This window comes from Meleagris gallopavo, chromosome 9 (assembly GCF_905368555.1).
Source record: "Meleagris gallopavo chromosome 9, MGAL_WU_HG_1.1, whole genome shotgun sequence".
Taxonomy (NCBI): Eukaryota; Metazoa; Chordata; class Aves; order Galliformes; family Phasianidae; genus Meleagris; species Meleagris gallopavo.
The window spans coordinates 11,016,525-11,036,791 of NC_139412.1; the positions used below are offsets into that span (position 1 = coordinate 11,016,525).

The window sequence follows — 20,267 nt, forward strand, 5'->3', positions numbered from 1 at the left end:
ATTCCATTACAACCCAGTCATGCTCCCCACAGAGCTGGTCAAGGTGTAGGACCAAGGAAAGAAGTGGGATTTATTCTTCCTACTCCACACATGGTAGGACAAGAAGGAAGAGGAGAGGGATGAACTGTCCCTGAACCATCTAGTCCATTACCTCTTCCTATTGGATTCAGGTTTAAATATTTGTAAGATCCCACTGTAATTTTAAGGAGGTGAGGGGGGGTGGGGGGGGGTGGGGAAACAAGCTAATCTGAGTCCAGACTGTCCCTCCCTGTGGTGCACATAAGTATCTATCTAGTAGATGGAGATTTCTTACACTGGTGCTGTAATAGGAACAGATTCACACACACTTGCTCCAAGCCATTGCAAACTTAGTTAGAAAAAAAAAAGCCTGACACCTTTGGGCAAGAAAAGGAGGCTTTAGGACTCAAAAGCTCTTTTTCAAGATTGAAATAGAAACAGGAATTACCAAGCAAAGTTCATGCCAAAAATAAACATGCCTAATTGAACTTTGTTGTGTTAATGAACTGAACAGACTAACAGAAAAAAAGTACAGTGGAAAGGGCATTAGACATGAAGGAGGTGGTCATGGTGGGATAGCTCTGTTCTCACTTGATCAAATGGGTGAGAAGCTTTTAACCTGAATGGAACCCCTCTTCTTCCCAAAGCTTAACCAGCTTCCATGGTGTGTATATTGATGCCGTTGCTGATTCTGTTCAACAGTTAACTACCTACTTGGAGAAAGACACTCAGGCTTTGGCCAGACGTTAGTCATTCCTCTTCCAGCTAGAGAAAGTGCAAATCCCAGGTAAATTTCAGTTCAGTTCAGTTCTTATCTGTCAAGAACAAAAAAATAGGATTTTGATCAATAGCTCGGGAATGCCTTAAGCCAAATGCTATATTTGTTGCAAGAGAGGATTTTCTACACAGATCTCACTGGGGGATCAAGTTATTCCTTTTGTATAATATATTAAATAAAATGTGCACTGAGAAGTCACTTGAAAATATTGAATGAGATAACTTCATCTGATTAACGTAGCGTGCTTTCTTTCCCCCTTTTTATTAAAAATTCACAAGGCTTCCCATCCCTTATCTCAATTAAGCAACTTGTTTGTCAAGATTATTTGTTACGCATTTTCATAAACATTTGATGAATTATATGCAAACATCTCACTAATGTATTAACAAGACTGAGGTTTTAATTACACAACACTCAAGGAAAGCAGGCTTTAGGCTCCTCCAGAGAAGTTAATTGTGCTTCCTTATATGCCTGTGCATTGCAACAGGAATTTTCCTCTGGGGGAAATCACATTACACAGTGGCAACGTACCCGCACAGTCTCTGCTAGTACAAGCTGGTCCAACATCATTGAGATCAACACTTCATGAGCTAAAAGAGTACAACTTCAGCTCAAACATCAAGAGTGAGGAGTTAGGAGGTGATACAATCCATTTTACGCCAGTTATTATGCATAGACATGGGATTTTCAAGGCACTTCTAACAAATTTGGAGCAGAGTTATGCTTGGTCCCTCTCCTCAGATTTCTCTGTTTGAAGTCCAAGAACATCTCAGACCATCTGCTCTGCAAATTTGCTATGCCCTGCCTGCTCTATAGTTACTCTAGAGATTCAGACACAGTGGTCAGTAAGTTCTGCAGATGATCAGAAGGCTGTGTGGAGGGGTAGTGGAGTCCCCATTCCTGGAGGTGTTAAAGAAAAGTGTAGATGTCACACTGAGTGACACGTGTCCACAGCAAGTCCAGCAGGCAAGTTGGGTGAAGCTCACAACCAAAGAAGTGGTTGTCCAGATCTAACATGCCAAGAACTGAACAAGAGAAGCCTGAGATAATGGACTGATCAGTATATCGTGGTCAATGTGTCCTGATGTACCCAGACCTCACGCTGATGATGAATTATTCCTTACCTTGCAAACCACCTGTATGCTGAGACTGATTAAAGATCTGTGAGTGGAAACCCGGTCAAAGTTAATGTTTGCTGTTGTTATGGCGAGATCAGCTGCTTCGCTCCAAGTCCAGTCTGACTTTTCTTTAATTTTTTGAGACTTAGCATCTGGCTGTTTGCAAGGAACACCCAGAGTGTGGCTGTCCAGTCTACATCCATATTGTCTTCCCAGTTGCCAGGAACAAGCTAAGCAATGGGCCATCTGCATGGAGGACACACGCTGCCAGGGAGTCACCCGTTAAAATAGACAACCTGTGCACCTATTCATTAGTTTCAACAACTGTCCAGCTCTCTGCTTAGATGTGGCCCCTTAGAAAAGCTCAGCACTGAAGTTTTCCTTCTAAAAAAGCTCAAGCCAAAATGAAAATATTTTTTGCCAGAATTCTTGATTCTGATTTCCATTGGATTCAGGGCATTCGAAATTCCTGAAACTGCACTACGATACAAAATATTAATTGTGGTCTAATACTTGGAACAGCATTATTTGTTCAATATGATTTCTTTCTATTTCTTTTGGAACACTTCATGTCCCAGTAGTTGGTAGTACTAATGACAAGTCAGGACATATTATGAGATGACAGTACAGCTACCTATTATTTCTTCTATTCTTAACATCTTAAAAGCTTCTGGTTTTATTTTTTGTTCTTTTCATTTTGTAAATTGGAATATTTGCAGTGTTTGATATCCTTGTTTTAGCCAGGCAACAATTTCAGATTTTTTTTTTCCTAGAAATCAGCCGCTACTCTAATTAGTGCTGAGCCCTTATCTCTTTTTCTCTTTTGGAAGAATTAAAACATCAAGCTGTTTCATTAGACCACTGACTGTTACAGCCTTTGATTAATAAAATAAAGTCAGCGTGTAATGCTAATTAGAGTATTAACCATTCATTGTTGTGTCATTTATTTTGTGACATATAAACAATAACAGGTCTTACAGGATTTGCCCTAGACTTCACTCACTTCCTCTGCAGGTCTGCCATGATAGCTCATGCATTTAATTCTATTATATCATTAAGCTGAAGGAGCAAAAATGTAATTACATTAAATAAAACAGGGGAAAAAATAATTTTGAGACTCGGATTACCTGGAAGAGAATACTCCCTTATTCTGGTCACAGCAGAACCAAGTTTTGAAATGCCCGAATTTTTCTGCAAAAGAATAATGAGTTTTAACCATGCAGGTGGTGATCCCACCAGTCATGCTTTTGGAAGTCCCCATGCTTCTGATGGCCAGGAGCATGGGATGGAGAGGGGACAACCCGACCCTCTGTCCCTGGCTGCTCCTTGCTGGGAAAGCCAGCATCCCACCCAGGCATGAGCCATATTTTTCTTTCATGTTCCCAAAGTGTACCCGTGGTAGCCAGTGAATACAAATCAAGGCAGTAGCGTTAATATTCTCACTACATTTAAATCTAATGGGCTCTTTTAATATTCAGAATCAAAGGCACTTCATCACCAGTGGATTTTTTTATACTTTTTTTTTTTTTTTAAAGAACCCTGCATCTTGTTCCACTCTTCCTCCCCCTCTTTTACTTTATTTTATTTTAAGCCGGGCTAAACCACCAGGGAAGGGCCGTGCCTATAAACAGATGCCACTCACAGAGGGTTTGGGAGGCCTTCCCATCATTAGATGCTGCTGAACTTTGAACCTGCGACTGGGAGGCTGCGTTGGCGGTGAGGAGGAGGAGGAGGAGGCAGCAGGGATGAGGCCGGGGCGAAGGATGGGGGGAGCTTGACGGGGTCTCTCTGGTGAATTGCTGGCCTGCCCAGCACAGGAACGCTCAGGACTTCAAATCCGCTCCAGTCACTTTGAAGCTTCTCTCTCTTAATCTCTCTTTCTCTCCCTCTCTCTCTTCGTCTTTTTCCCCCCTTGCATCTATGAATCATTCATGGCTTTTTTTTTTTTTTTTTTCCCCTCAGAGGTTCCTAAGGAAAAAAAAAAAAAAAAGAAAAGAAAAAGAAGAAAAAGGGAGAAAAAAAATAAACACACACGCTCACACAAAGCCCTGTGTTTACGTTCTTATTGCTCCGCGTAGCTTATTATCACCAATGTTGAACAAATTACTTACATGATGTCTATGCTGTGCTGCCTTCCCTCAGAGTGATGCTTGTGATGGGGCTGGCGATTTTGTTTTAAATGTTAATGTACAGTGGGGCAACATGTTCAATGTAAATACATGGTGAGCAGCATTTACGTGGTGCATTGAAAAGAGCTCAGCCCTAGTGAAGGAGTTAACCAGCACAGGGTGAATTTACACATAGAGTAGCAATGTCAAGAAATACAGAGGAGGGATTTGGGTGGCAGAAGCCTTTTTTTTTTTTTTTTTTTTTTTTTTTTTGCTTTACAACAACGTGCTCCTCTGGGTGGAAGGGGTTCAGTGATTTTTTGGGGAGCATGTAAGTTTCATTGCAGCAGTAGATGGGAATAGTGAGATTTCTAGTCTTGAAAAACTTCTAGTCTAGGAAAAATTTCTTCTCAGAAAAAATGGTGAGGCACTGGAACAGATTCAAGAAATGTGAAGATGTGGCACTGAGGGACATGGTTAGTGGGCATGGTGATAATGGGCTGATGACTGGACTAGATGATCTTAGAGGTCTTTCCAACCTTAACGATTCTCTGAAAATAAAGATGGTTGAGTCTGCCCTGGTTAAACACACCCTGAATCCTACTTGGGACCCATCTTGTAAGGCTCTAACATACACAAAGCCAAGCCTGGCCAGTGAGTGTGCTAACACATGCGTAGTCTGACTTGAGTACAAATTGAATCAGCTGAAAACCCAGAATCTCCACCAAGATATGATAATGAGCCCAGCCAGTGGGGATGCTTCACTCAGATAGTCCAGGGCTGGCTCTTGTATTGAGGTGAGGATTGGACAGAAAACAAATCAAGAAATAGCAAAGAGAATTTGCAGAGGGTTGGAGGCCCTAATGGTATCCACGAGAGGATGGTGGGACCAGAGGTGATGAGCTTGGGCATTCACAAGGATGCAGCAGGGGGAGACGTGCTCAACCAACACTGCTTACAACTCTGAAGAACAAAAATGTATCGGACCTATTGGAAATAGCTGTCTTTCAGAAACACCACCAACTGTCTGAAGGCAGCAAACTAAACTCAAATGCCTATCACAACCCTACAAGACTTACTGAAACCAAACTTCCCAACTCTGCTCTCCTATATTTATAATCCTGGCAGGTAACTAGTAATAGGAAGAGAAGGAATGTCCACAAGTTGTGCCAGAGGAGGCTCAGGTTGGATATTAGGAAAAATTTCTTCTCAGACAGAGCAGTAATGCAGGGGCACAGGCTGCCTGGAGAATGGTGGAGTCACCATCCATGGAGGTGTTCATTGGAGATGTGGCACTGAGATACATGGTTTAGTGGGGATGGGTTGATGGTTGGACTTAATGATCTTAGTGATCTTTCTGTGATTCTAAGGCCATGGATTGTTAATACAATTATATTAAACTCTTAGAGCAAAAGGACATCTGTCATTTGGAAGGTGGGGAAACTGAGGCAGGAAGGGTGGATATGGGTTGCTCAATACCACTTGGTGGCTAAAGGAGAGTCAACTCTCCATCTCAGAGCCATTGCTGAGAGGGTAGGAATAGAGGCTTCATTGCATTTGGAAAGAAATTTAGTGAGGATACTCAGCTTTCCTGAATTCCTGGAAGACTTAGGCAGATTGATGTGGGGTTAATGCCACTGGATGGGGATTTTAAAATTCAGGGGGTGTTGTACAATGTTTCTTCCACCCCCAACACTGAGACTTGGCAGCAACTAGGTCCTAATGCCCTTAAGCATCCTGCCAACTTTGAGCTTTCGGCTTCTGAAGCTGGGGCAGCTTTGTAGATATTTGCTTAATGATGTCTCCTAAGGGGGAGAAGAGTACTTGCTGTCACTGTGTGCCTCCCCATCACTTTTATCATCCCAGTGGGTGCACTGGTGCAGTTCCATTTCTAGAATGAAGCCCAGTCTAGGTTAAGTGGTTTATCCATCCTGACACTAGGAATCCCTGGATAAGACAAGACTTGAACCTATATCCCCTACTCTGAGCACACTTCTGGGTCACAGGGGAAGGAGAATCTTACCAACCCGAGCAAATATGACCAAAGGCTTTAATTTTTATTTTCTGAGTAATGTAAGAACTCCTACATTCTCACTCTATTCAGACCTCAAAAGAAAATCTTTTCCCAGCCCAGCAGAGCCAGCACTTTACACAGAGGTTTTATTAGATAAGATATATGACCTATTTAATATGTCAAAAAATAAACAGCTTTGGTATTAATAATAAATATTTAGGGCTCATTCCAGCTGTTCATGTGCAGCTCTGCAATACACTATTTACCACTGATTTTTGTTTTCCAGGAAAATATTTCTACCAGTGCCATACTTCAGACATCTCTTGTCTTTATTCTATTTATTCTTTATGTGCAACATAATACGTTTTCTAAGATGTTTAAGGCAACAAGTTAACCTGCTGATATGGAACACCCTAAATGCTCCATTGCTGGAAGCTAGAAAAACATCAGAATGGTTGCTTCTAAATACACACTTTTCTGTTGCTGAAATTGAAACGATTTACCCTTTTCAGCATCACCCTTAAGCCAGGGCTTGGGCTGCATCTGCTGGGCACCAGTGCTCACAATGAGCACTGTGAGTGAGCTGCTGAGCCTGGGATCTGATCTGGGCTCCAACAGCATCTTCCATTGCTACACTAACATCTCCCCTTTTAACCCCCCAATGGAGCCTGACCGGCTGCGGGGAGCGACAACCCACAGCCCACAAGCATCACTGGAGCGCTTTTAATCGCAGCCTCCAAAGAGAAAGCCCTGCTCTTCCCCAGCCATCTGCCAGCACCCGCTCCAACTGCTGGACGCAGCGACGGAGGGACGGACAGACAGAGCCTCCCGCTGCGGGCAGAGCGGGGCACCAGCTGCACAGCCTGGGAGCGCTGAGGGGAGGGAGAACAAAAGTGCTGTTTGTCCTCGCCCCAGAAATCGGCAGAAAAGGCTTTTTGAGGTATTCAGGCAGATTAAGAAAAACTAATTTTCTTGCACTTATTTGTATCAGGGCCAGGCTCATAGCTCCAGCACTGTATTTTCTAGTGAAAGTGCGATGCTCAGAGAAGATGCAGGCAAAAAACAACTTCCAGCATCTGTGCCTTGGGAGATAAAACCACATCAGGGGGAGAACCTGCATGGGTTTAAGCACCAGAATTAAAGGGACGTTCCTCAGACTTACCCACTCCTTGTACAGAGCCAGTAAATACACAGTCAGCACGTGTAAAAGCATTAGATCTTCCCAAGCTATTGATTTCAGCCTCTAATTCCCCGACTCGTTAGCTTCGGATCAGGCAGCTTAATCTGACTTGATTCTCAGATCTGAGGCTGGAGGATTTGAATAAAAGTGGCCTCCCCAGCTCTAATAGGCTATCTGCATGCCTCCAGGGACCAGGGGCTTGTTGGCAGTTGTTGGCATCAGGAAGCAAATCTGTACCTGCAGGTTTGCCAGGATGAGGTACAGGTTCCTCCCAGGCACAAGTAAGGGTCGGGGTTAAAGGCAGTCTTTGGAAGTGAAGCCTCAAGTCCAAGGGCAGAATGAACCCTGAATGTGTCCCTTGGCTTCCAGAAGCCAACAAGTCCTGCTGGGACCCACCAGGAGGAATCAGACAAAGGTTTTTTGTTCATTTGTTCAAAAGAGAAGGAAATAGGCTGAATGGAACTTCTGTGGAATACAGCTGTTTTAGACCAAGTCCAGCCCTTAGCCAAGTTTGTTGAACTTTCAGACAAGTGGCATTCAGATAACCAGCTCTTTTCCTAAGCAATTAATTCCCACCCTCAGTGCTTCAGTCTCTCCACCCAAAATGAGCTGCACCCATGGTTCTCCCTTTGCTTTGAGACCTTGAGGACTGCTCCGTGAGGATCATACTGCACATTTCATATCAGCAAGCCACATTCTTTGTATGACTCAGGGCCACCAAGCCTGCCCTGCATGGGTACTACTCTCCAGCCTCGCTCACGCTTTTTGGAGGCAGTTTGCCAACCACTTGGGACCAGCAAGATTTCCCAAAGATGTGAGAAGGCAAATTGGCTTTATTGCTGAAAACACGACCACATCCCACCAAAACTGCTATGGCAGTCTGTTCCACCTTACGCAGATCAATTTTCCCCACACCTGAGGCATGCTCTCATCCTGTATAGGCACAAGGAAGATTTTGCCCAGAGAGGTGGTGGTGCCCCATCCCTCAGAGATGGGGCTCTGAGCTTCTGATGGAGCTCTGGGTGTCGCTGCTCATTGCGAGGGAGTTGGAATGATGGCCGTTAAGGGTCTCTTTCAACACAATTGATTCTACAACTTTCCTCCACTCTTAGGTTTTAACCCAGCCTGTGTGTAACTGATAACTATTAACTCAAACACTTCTGGATCAGGAAAAGCTGCTGCCCTCTCCCTCTATCCAGGATTCTCTGCATCCCTTCCCCACCAGATTTTAATTATTTAATTTCCCTCCTCCTCCCCCAGCATCTGAAAACCAAGCATCTTAAATACAAATCACCTCCAAATCATTACGTGCAGGACCTTTCAGCCCTCTTCAGAGCAGTGGGCCGTGAGTAATGAGCTCTGCTGAGAGTTTGCTGGATTTCACATACAACAGATGTAAAAGATGGGGCTGAAGGAGGGGGAGGGAAGGCATGAGAAGGAAGGCTGCTTCAGCAGAGACAAAATATTTGGCACCTTTTCCTTCATCTATAGCAGACAGAGGAGGTACAGGCCTCATGGGACCGGATGGTGGAAAAACAAATATGGTACAACCTGAAATTTAAGCCCTGAGCTCACCAGGTGTTCAAACATCCCCCCAGTGCTAGGGTCCCACCCTGGGCTTTCCCCCCAGGAGGCCTGGATCAAGTCCTGGTCTCCTTGGAGCTATCCTCTCCTTCCTGCTGCAACATAGGATAGGGAGAAGTGGCCACAGGTAGACTCCAGGCAGTACAGAGATGGACAACCCCTGAGCTCACCCCTATAAGCCACCCACTTTCAAGGATATCCCAGTGACTGGGTGCCTTTCATGCATCTTCTTCTGGTGCAGAGCCACGTGGTTTGGATGAGGGCTAATGGTAGAAGAGAAATACCCTCCCCTTCCTGCCGGGGGAAAGGTGGGGATGGAGGTGAAGGGGGGAGGAAAAAATGAGAGCAAACCCTTTTGCCACAGACTTCAAAGTCATCATCAGCAGGAGCCTTCAAAACAGTTTAAGTACAAAATGAATTGTTTTAATATTTAATCAGGCTATAATAGGCCCAGGGATCCCAGTGGAGATGGTTTGCAGTAGAAAGGATGTCCAAACTGAGCATCCCCCATTCCAGAAGGGACAGTAGTCCTGTAGGAGCCCCAGTCCCAATATACAAAGACAAGCCCCTCTCCCTTTGACACTGCTCAGCATCTGGGACTGACTCCCACATACTTATTTCATGTGGTCCAGCAGCCTTGGGACCATAAATATGTACTTATCCTAGAGGATAGTGATTTAATTCTCTGATAAGCTCAAATTAGTTCCAGAGCCATTCCTTCACCACAACACCCTTCTAGGAGGGTTACATCCCCTTCAGCTGTCACATTCCCTTTTCCTGCACATTTGTGGGTGCAAATCCCTTTTTGACTCTTGGAACAGCCTGGCTCCATGGACATAATTCAAGTCATGTTGGAGTCTCTCCAGCTCATCCTGGGTCAGTGCTCAAAGCCATCTGCATACAGATGGTCTTCAAGGCTGAAGACCAAACTACATGAAGAACCAACACCAGCATTTACTAGCTTTGGAGGCTCCATAGCCCATCTCACCCTCTTCCTTTACATCCTCCCCTACAATTCTACAGAGGAAAGGCACCCAAGAAAGATGCAAGACCGTCCAGAGCAAGTACTGACCTTCAGGAATAATAGATGCTAGTAGTCCAAGCACAAAAACTGTAGGATTGGCCCCACTAATGATGCTGTACAGCCCTGATTGCTGTGCTGCCTTGGAGAAGCCAGAGAACTGCAGAAGCCAGGCAGAAGTGAGCTGGGCAAGTAGAGGAGAAGGTGCTGCCAGCTGCTCTCAAATAGCATCCTTGGTCAGGCTGGGTCCAGGATTAAGCCCTCAAAACCAGTGTGAATATAAAGGGAGAAGAGGTCTTCCCTACAGACTGCCTGAATTATGGTAGCAGGATTGATTTGGATGGTGCTAGATTTGGAAGAGGAGAACATGGAAAAGAAGCCAGTCTCAGCATCTCTTGGAAGAAGGACACATTCCTAAGCTGCCCCTACACTGGCTTGGTCCCAGAATAGGAACCAAGCCAAATGGTGTTATCATATCCAGTAGTGATGCTTGTAGGGCTCAAGGACAGCTCAGACAAAGAGCTCCACATGCCCCCTCACAGCCAGAGGTCTGCAGCTTATCAAGAGGAGGGTTTTCTTCAATAAAAAACCCAGGACACAAAGGCAGGATTCAGCTCTGGTCCTGTTGCCTGACCCTCAGTAGCTTCACATGAAGGTAGGGATGCCAAGGGACAGCTAGTACTGGAAAGCTGCTTTCAGTCACCAACAGGAGACTGTACTGGTCCACTGGTCCCCTCAGTCTTGTTGGAATTAGAGCAACACATTCTGACCCTGGAGAGCAGGGCTTAATGTGCTTAGCGTTGCCTTGTCACCTGCAAGCCTCCTGGGTGCTTCAGGAATAGGACTTCAAGGCTCAATTTTGCAGTTTGGAGTGTGGAGCCCCACAGTGGCTTCCCCAAGGTGCCCCAGTGGAATTGAGCCCCCAGTCAGATCACTTCCAGTTAGCTCAAGCCTGATCCTGGTAGGAGGACTCAACAACAGGCTCCATCAAGCAGCTGGAAATCTCCCATTTAAATTATCCCAGCTTGGAAGGCTCACTTAAAAGACTGGGCATAGAATGAGCTCCTGTGCAAGCTCTCAGCATACAACAAGCTCTGCTCTGTGTAGAGGCTGCTGGACATCCACATAAAAGCCACTAGCAGGCTTAGGACTGTGATAAAGAAACAGCACTCTAACTAAAGCAGAGCTCTGCTCACTGTTACAGCTTTTTGAATCTTGCCACCACAGTGGCAGTGAGTGATGGGTTCCATATACAGCAGGGGTCATGTGGGATCTAGCATCTTGTAGGGATGTGCAGGAAAGGGTGCTGCTTTCACCTCCAGCAGCTTTGGTGAGTGCATCTCAATGTGAGCAGTGTCATAGGCTCAGTCCCTGCCCTGTTGCTCAAGGCCAGAAGGACCTGCCACCACCTCTGCCTCCTGGCAGTCTCAGGCAGGTGCACAGATGTGAGGAGTCTGTACTGACATAGCCAATGGCTTTACCACTTCCTACCATAGGATAGGGGCAGGTTATGCTCTGCACTAGGAACTGAGATCCCTGCAGGCAGGAGAATCAGAACACGGCCACAGCGAGCAGCAGCATCCAGAAGGACCAGAGATGCTGGTGTGGCTTCGTTAGCTATTGCAGAAGTGGCAGCAGCCCAGGAAAGCAGCACTGCATAGGCAGGCCAATAGCTACAAAAGAAAGAGGCAGTTCTGCATTTCTAGTAACTTCAGAAGAGGGATCTCACTTATCCAAAAACAAAAATAAAACACCTTCCCCAGAAGTGCCAGAAGTGGAGCGCAGCTCACTATTTGTTACTTCTTGGGGAATCCCCAGAGTTATCCCACCGAGGGGCAGACTGGCCAAGCCAGGCAGGAGGATGCTACGAGAAGGATCCTGGGGAAAAATAAATAAGCTTAAAACCATTATCAATCAAGGTTATGCTTCCATTAGTGACCCAGAGAATCCTCTGCCCAGAAGCAGCCTTTGCCTCGCAAGTATCGAGTTACTGCAGTTTAGCTCTCAGTAACCTGCTGGATGTAATAAATAACTCTGGTGGTAGATTCGGGACCATTAAACATGTTGAGTTATTTTTACAGCATCTCGCCTGGAGGGGAGGCGGGGGGGGGAACAATTCCGAACTCCGCTGGCAGAAACGGAGCGACGTCTTTAATCACTTTCCTACCAGCACCATCTTCTGGCCGACACCAGCCCCTCGCCCTGAGGCTGGGTGCGGGCAGCTGCAGGTTGCAGGAGTGAGCTGGGGCTCCTGGTGGCTTTGGTAGCACACGGAACGGCGTGCCCAGTGCCCAACAGCATCGAGGTCACAGCAATCAGGTGCAGTGCAGAGCAGAGCCTCTCACCATCGTTACCCCAAGATGCCATTCAGATCTGTAGCTCTGTGGTCTAGATTCCCCACTCTGGTAATGCTGGGAGAAGTCCTGGAGAAGCTAGCTAGGATGCCTGGGAATGCTTGGCCACGGGACACATTGTCACCAGCAGGAGCTGAATGAAATCAGGGCCAGGGCTGTTCCATGAGGACCTGCTTCTGACCCATAACAGGGCTCCTGTCACTTGCAAGCTCTACTTTCAGGCCACATGGTCCCCACACCAGATTTTGCAAGGCAGCTATGCGACCTTCCTAACTCTTCCCCAGACAGCCCTCCATCCATGCTTATATCTCCCCATTGTGCTTATTAAGGAAACAGGCTGTGAAAACGTGTTTCCAAAGGGAAAAAGCTCCTTCCCTCTTCTTGGGAAGCCTCCCCTTTTCCCTGGGATGATCTCAATGGCAGCAGCCCTAAAGCTTCACATGGCCAAAGTCAGTCCCCAGGAGGTGGCAGCAGCCAGCAAGAAGCATCCTCAGCCCTGACACTTTCCTGTTCTCCCAGAGCCACCCTGAATAAATCACGCTACAAACCAAGAGACCAACACTAAGCTTAAGCTGCCAACAGAACAACTAGTTTGACTTAATTCTTGCTTTCCAATCCCCCTAACTGGGAAAACCCGTTTTGCCCGACTGATTTTTCCCCGAAGTATACACATTTCCTCCCTGCTTTCAATAAGTTTTCCCATATCCTGCTGTCTAGAGAAGCAAGTCCCCATGAGATCTTCCTTCCCACCTGCACACAGGGCTGTAATCACCATGGGTTTGCTGCATCTCTGCCACATAGCTCTTTCCAGCCAGAAAGTTGGCAGGGATCTGAGCAAGGATGCAGATTAGCATTAGCATCTGTGATTAACAGTGCAATTAGCAGCCATTTCCTCCCCATTATCCCTGTTTGAGAAACTACACGTGGCAAGTATGAGCAAGAGACCAAGAACAAAGGAAGAGGCTGGTTGTCAAAAAGAAACCGCTGGCCTCATTCTTCTTAAACCCCACAAAGGCAGGCTGACTTTCCCTTACCCCTCATCACGAGGCCGTGATTTTTCTCTCTTTATCCTCGTGGATCAGGCAGGTCTGCCCAAAGGGACCTTTTCCCTCACCAGTGCCACCCAGTGACATGGGACACAAGGACTCTCTCTCCACCTCCTGCTTGTATTCACCACTGACCCTGGGAAAGACTAAGAAAAACTCCTTTTTATTTACAGATCAGAAAACATGAAGTTTATTTTCTCTCCTCCATCATTTTACCCTTCAGGAAGTCCATTCCTGGCGAGACCAAAAATAGCCACCTGAGCAAGGTGGTGGCCAAAGCACTCAAGTCAGGGCCAAAACAAGCAGCGACAATCTCCAAATAGCTCCAACAGCAACCCACGTTCTGAAGGGGAGGAAAGGCCTCTTTGTTCATCCCTTGCTCCAGTTCCCACCATGGAGAAGTTTTTCCCACTTCATGGGAAAAGGAAAGCAGGAGTTATCTCACATTCTGTCCTTTGACTTGGTGCCTGATGTTCCTGCCACAGCAGTTGATACCCGTGGAGTCCAAAAATTCACTGTGCACTTTCCAGACCTGTTGTCGTTCAGCTCAATGTTACATTCCGAAGGCTTTACCTTCAGCCCTCCCTCCTAGCCTCATCACCTTGCCATGGACATCCCTACAGGGGTCCTCTGCCAGTTCTTTGGTGGCTCCTCAGCATAAATATCAAGTTGGTGCAGACACACTGAATGATATAAGGCAATGGCTCAACCACTTTCAGCTCCTTACCACCCCGATGCAGGGGATACCACGCTTAAATTAAATAGCTGTCACTTTGGAGCTGCAGCTGATAGCAGGTGAAGGCTCCTGAGAGCCTCATCCACAGTAGGAACCTAAGGGCCCCCTTAATCCCAGTCCCAGCTGTTACAGGTGCTAGCAGGTCTTATGCTCACCAGCTGGGACTGGTTCTTCTCTTTGGAAATCCTGACCACCACCTGTTCTGGCTTTGGTACAAAGCCAGGCTTTTTTTTTTTTTTTTTTTTTTTTTTTTTTTTTTTTTTTTTTTTTTAATGTCTGTCAACTTTTTTGGTTATGCCTGATCATGGTTTGGGGGTCTGAGGAGCCTGGTACTACCGTAATACATTCATGAGTTAGGGAGAGAAAGGCATGAGCAGAAAGGCCAAGTACTCACAACTATGATTGGGTTGTGAGTAATCACCCACGAGACTCTGGCTGAGCGTGAGGCTGGAAATCTTTTCCAATCTCAATTATTATGTGATACGAGAGGCATCCATGCCATGGGAGGACACCAGAGAAAAGCAGCTTCTGGGAAGGGAGAGAAAAGAAAGGAAAACAGAGTTGTAACGTTATTTCACCACTGCTCATACCCCTCGTGTGGGCACTCTCCCAGTATGCCACGTACCAACATACCGTACAGACACGAGGATTTACAGCAGTCCAAGTCCATCTGTGCCAATGACCTCATATCTCTCTGTACAGACAAGGCAGGATATGAGCAAAGCAGCGGCTCTGAAAGAAGTTAAACTCTGGTTAAGCGTTCTGGAAGATGAATTAATTAATTCCAAAAAATCCTTTCTTCTCTCCAGTTCATTGACACATCAAAGCAAGATGCTCATGCCCTGCCAACAAAGCTGAGATAAGCCTTACAGAACACTGCACTTTCAAGGAGGGCTTGGGGTGACATAATTTCACTTGTGGTCTGGCTTCTGTATTTTTCCTTCCTATCACATGGCTGTGGCCTACTGTGACACTTTGGCTCATTCTCTTATTTTGCCCAAAGCTCCCAGCTGCTCCTAGAAGAGAGCTGATGCAAAACAAGGTGTTCAGCAGCGCTACTGGAGATTGGAGTAAGTATCATAAAAAAAAACACTTAATTCCTATAACGAAAGCTGAAGAGACACTGACCAAGCGGATTTGAGCTTAGCAATATCTTCCTTAAGCCTTGGGGCTGCTGACAGAAAGGGCTCTGGGCAGCAAGATCCCTGTTTAGGCTCTCTGTATTTCAGAGCAGAAGGTTAATTAGGTAGCAGGGTGATGAGAAGTCATTAAGTCTTCCTGCACTATGCTGTTAGCATAACAGGGGCAGACCAAGAAGGTTAAAGTTTGAATTCTTGTTTTCCCATTGCCTTCAATTAACCTTTCCATGCTTTTGCAGCGCTCCAGACCCCAGAGATGAGTTCTGGGTGCCTCTCAGAGGCTGTTAATTAGCAGGATGGGGAGACAAACTTTTCTTTTAAGTAACTGGCATGATCATGGTGGCCTTCAGCTACAGAAATAAACAGGAAGGACCCAGCTTACCCTTGGCATAACACCACCACTCCATCATAGTCTGCCAGGGTGAATTAGGCTCCTACGTTTTCATTTGAATTATTATTCTACACTTGCTTCTTACTCGTGAAATCGGAAGAGCCAGGAGCTCTTCTCAGCCCAGAGGGCCTCCACCAAGGAGTTGTTCTGCATCTTGCAGCATGAATGGTTGCGGGCAGGAAAGGGCTCCCACATCTTTCTTTCAAGCACCTGAAATTGTTGGTCTGTGGGCCTTCCAGAATATGTGGGGTGCCTACAGGGCAATTCATGTGCCTGAGCTCCCCTTAATTAGGAAGCAAGGTTGGAGTCTTAGCTTAGATACTGAAAGTTAAGTGACATCAGCAACAAACATATCATAGAATGGCTTAGGTTAGAAGGGACATTAAAGATCATAGAGCTCCAATCTCCCTGCTGTGTGCTGGTTGCCAGCCACTAGATCAGGCTGCTCAGGGCTCCATCCAACCAGGCCTTGAATATCTGTGGAACAGATATGAATAGCAAACATCCCAGGGAGTCACGGTGTGAAAGCACTTTTCCACTACATGGGGTGAATTGACTGCACAGCACATTGGAGAACACAACTATACAGCAGCTAGCTGACAAATTTCAATTGCGTGCACTTATGTGCAAGCTGAAGCAGAATTTAGCATCAGTCACTTGACAAAAATAAATTAATACAGGAATGTATGCTGCACTATATTTAATAGAAGATAAAGGAAAGGTTTCTCCCTTCTTAGCTTCAACAAAGCCTCAGTCAGCTTGGGAAATCAGAGTTTAAGGGAAGATTGGTGGGGATTTACAGTGAAGAGACAAAAGAGGCTGAAAAGTCCAGGCACTTTAATTTCTTTCATAAGACTCCTGGCTCAATGTAAGAAGAAAATGCTTGTTTTCTATAGCTATTTTTTCACAGCACCAAGAAACTCTTTTGCCACTTGATCTTCATATTATCTGCTTTGTGTCTCTCTATTGACAGTCTATTCTTCTCCCAGCTTTGGTCTCCATCCAGATCACTGGCTCCCATGACATCCCAGATCTCCAGACCATGCCCTTCCCTTGCAGAGGCTGTCAGCTCCCTGAAAGGATATTGTAGTGAGATGGGTGTTAGCCTCTTCTCCCAGGTAACAGTGATAGGACGAGAGTAATGGCCTTAAGTTGCACCAGGGAGGTTCAGGTTGGTTATTAGGAAAAAGACCTTGTCTGGAAGAGTGGTGAGGGATTGACACAGACTGCCCAGGGAGGTGGTGGAGTCACTGTTCCTGGAGGTGTTCAAGAAAAGGGTCAATGTGGCACTGATGGACGTGGTTCAGAGGGGACACGGCAGTTGGACTAAGATAGTCTTAGAGGCCTTTTCCAACCTTGATGATTCTATGATTCTAATAGAGCACATGTAGTTCTCGCCTGCCAGCAAACTATTTTTTTCAGGGCCCATGATGCTTTGAGAGGTCGAAAGACATCTCAGCATAAAGAGACCTGGATCTCCACATGCTAAGCAGATTAACAGAGATAATCAATTACTAATGGTAGTTACTTTCCTGTCTCAAATCTCAGACATATATGTCAAGTGAAAAACATCCACAAGAAAAGCCTTCTCATCACTCCGCAGTAGTGAGAAACATGGAGCCTCCAAAAAAAGAAAAAAAAAGAAAGAAAATGACTTCCTTCTCCAATTCTCCTTCTTGTGAAAGTTAGAGGAGCAGAGGCAGGCTTTCTGAGACAGAATGCCCCCAGAGACACCACCTCTCAGCTCCACCACCATGGATGAGCCATGGCGAGGCCCCACACTGGGGTAACGCGCTGCAGTCACATGCACTGCTTGTGACCCAGCAGCCCTATGGGACGTGCAGCCCTCCACAGAGCCCCAGTGTCTCCTCCACACAGAGAGGCTATTGAGAAACCTCACATGAAACCAGTTACTCCTAATACATATGACTGGCTTTTGTCTTGAGGCCATCCTTGATTTACAAGACATCTCCTTTCGTGTCTTTCCCTTCCCATTATTAATATTACCTCAGCACCACTCCAACAGGATGAAAACCCCCTTTGCACTCCTCCATATACCCATGTCATTTGACTCACCCTCCCAAGCAAACATCATGTTGCCTCACTCAGCACATCCCCTCCCACATGAGGCACCTCCAAGCCAGCTATAAAGCTGTGTGAGATACCACGGGAACCTGTAGATTAGTGATAGGAGCTTCAGGAATGGAACCGAAGAGGACCTTGGGTTTGTTATAGAACATCTAAATAGACTCTAGTGGATGAATGTTTTTTTGTTTGTTTTTTTAACTGACAGTCAATTTGTAAAGCTAGTTTTGTGCATGTATTCTATAAGATTTTTCCAATTCTTCCAGAATTACCTTGTAGCAGGAAGCAATTAATCATGGGGAAAAAATGATTCATATCAACTTTCTGCTATCTTGATCCATTTTGAGGACTCCAGTTTCATGTACACAGTGCCTGACCCAAAGATAACCATCACACAGCACAGTGGGGGGCTGCCTATCTGGAAGCTAAAGATTTCCCAATAGCATGACTCCCTCACAAGCACCTAAGCACATATTCCACCCCTGATCCAATGATCACTCTAGGTGACCTACTCTAGGCTCTTCCACCAGCAGAGCTCAGGGCAATAAACTCAGGTGGAATCACACAAAGCCTCCTCCACATCTCTGTTGCCATGTACTGCAGGCATCTCAATTAATGGTCAGCTCAACAAATGGGTCTTCTAACAGTGGAGATTTCCAAGGGACAGAGATCACTCAGTTCTTTAACGGCATTCATGAGTTTGTTTTTCTTCCAACAACATCAAAAATGAAGGCCGTGGGTTCTTTGCAACACTTTTGGTTTTGACTCACGTCCAACAGTGAGAACAAAAGCTCTGATTACAAGAGAATAGCCTCCATCAGATGTTAAAGGAAGGTGATAAAGACTTCTGCTTTCCTGTGCCTTCTGCTAGCCCTGTAGTCAGCCCCTTGCTGGCTACGGGTCTTTTTGTGCTTCACCTTCCCCAGTTTCATCACTGGTAAACAACCAGCTAACGCTGTCTATCTGCAAGCTGCAGCAAGGCGGGTGGTATGTAGGGAAAGACACCAGTCTCGCTCTCCCCATGATTTTATGGATTCTAAATTACATCTTGTTTACTCAATCCATCCCCCACTGCATTTCCTCATTTCCATTTCCTGGAAAGGTCATCAGTATTCCAGGAAGATGAAGGCTGGCTCTTGGAGAGGAGGCCATCAATCTTCATGTAATTAACTGTAGTTATTTCAGGAGCAATAACAAGTTATCCAAACTTTTCTCAGAAGCTTGTTAAGCAAAGTTAACGGAAGGAAGCTAAGATAGACTGGGAAATACTCCAAAGAAATTACTACTGAGTTGTGTTGCTCTTCTGCTGGCACTGTCCTCACAAAGCCATCGGGAATGTACATCAGGTGATCAGTTAGAATTAGAGATCCCTCTGAGGGCTTTGTATGAACTGGTGGATCTATCTGCTGTCTGTACTGACAGTACTAGGACTCACCTTCATTTAACTGAACTTTAATACTCCAAGAGGACAATTCCACAAGTCAAAATATTCACATTCTGCACAGTTCTCCAGCTGGAATACTCAGATTTCCAGGAAACATGACAATAATAGCATTCAAGCAAAAACCTCAAATCCACTTTTAGTTTCCTTGAAATTAATAGAAATAACACATGCAAATTATTTACAGGCTATAGCTATTACAGAGCACAGGAAAGTTTGCCTGATTCTGTGGAGCTCTATGATATTGTCAGCTTTAAATGGAATATCCAGAATTCAGCCAAAGAACTGGTAAATAGTATTTCCCTTTTACATCTCAGCCTTGTCAACTCAGTAGCCCACCTTTTCTCGCAGTTGTTAGCTTCTTCCAATGGAGGTTCTTTGAGACCTCCCCATAACCACTCAGAAAAACACCTTGTGACGTTCAAAGTTCAAATTACCAGCAAAAATAACATCAGTGTGCATTGCACGTAGCACACCTGCCTAGCCCAGGAAAGCTCAGAAGCTGAAGCTCATATCATACCCATGTCACACTCATTTACAAACTCCGAGATCAGTTATAGACCAATCTATGAACCATTACAGGAAAAGCAGTTCCACGCTTACCTTGGATAATGAGGATTTTTCTGCCAAGAGCTCAAATAGCACCAGAACTCCAGGGAGATATTTTATAAGTTAAAGTCACCTCCCATTTCAATTGCAGATCCTAAAGGATAAAACCACACTTGTGCATCTGCACCATTTCACCATGAGGATCTAAAATGCTCTTTTTCATCCATCCGCAGAAACTTCTTTCCTCTCCTATTAATGTCAAAACATGGTTAGTAGTCTTCCATAGAGTACTTTAGCCTCCTCAGCTCTACTCATCCACAAAATCAAACTCAGTAGGGGAGCACAGCTTTGGGGATGCCCAAGAAGAGGCTGCTGTGGTCTGTGTTCTGAATGTATGAAGACTTCTAGCATTTAAAAAAAAAAAACAACAACCACCACCACCATTAATAAGGCCTATCACACACAAAATGGGCTGTAAGTTTCTCTCCACCTTCCCAAGGAAAAGAAAAAAGTCACTTTTATTGACTGGAAACTACTATCAGGTGGTTTTTTGTGTGTACTAGAAGTCTTCTCTCCATCAAGGTTGGCATCAACATTGTCCCATCACACTGGTTTCAGTGATACTTTAGCAGTACAGAGTTATCCCCACACCCAGTGGCTATTAATCAGGGACTTACTTTAAGGCATCAGAAGATGAGCACCTTG

At 45.4% G+C, this 20,267-nt stretch overlaps 1 long non-coding RNA gene across 1 annotated transcript; it reads right to left on the reverse strand.

The window, feature by feature from the left end:
- Positions 1-235: 235 nt before the first annotated feature.
- On the reverse strand, positions 236-3,879 carry LOC109369071 (uncharacterized). The gene is made up of 3 exons (XR_004160688.2): positions 3,557-3,879; positions 3,042-3,105; positions 236-833 (listed from the first exon to the last, which is right to left on the reverse strand). It is a non-coding gene; the product is annotated as an uncharacterized LOC109369071 (long non-coding RNA).
- Positions 3,880-20,267: the final 16,388 nt, after the last annotated feature.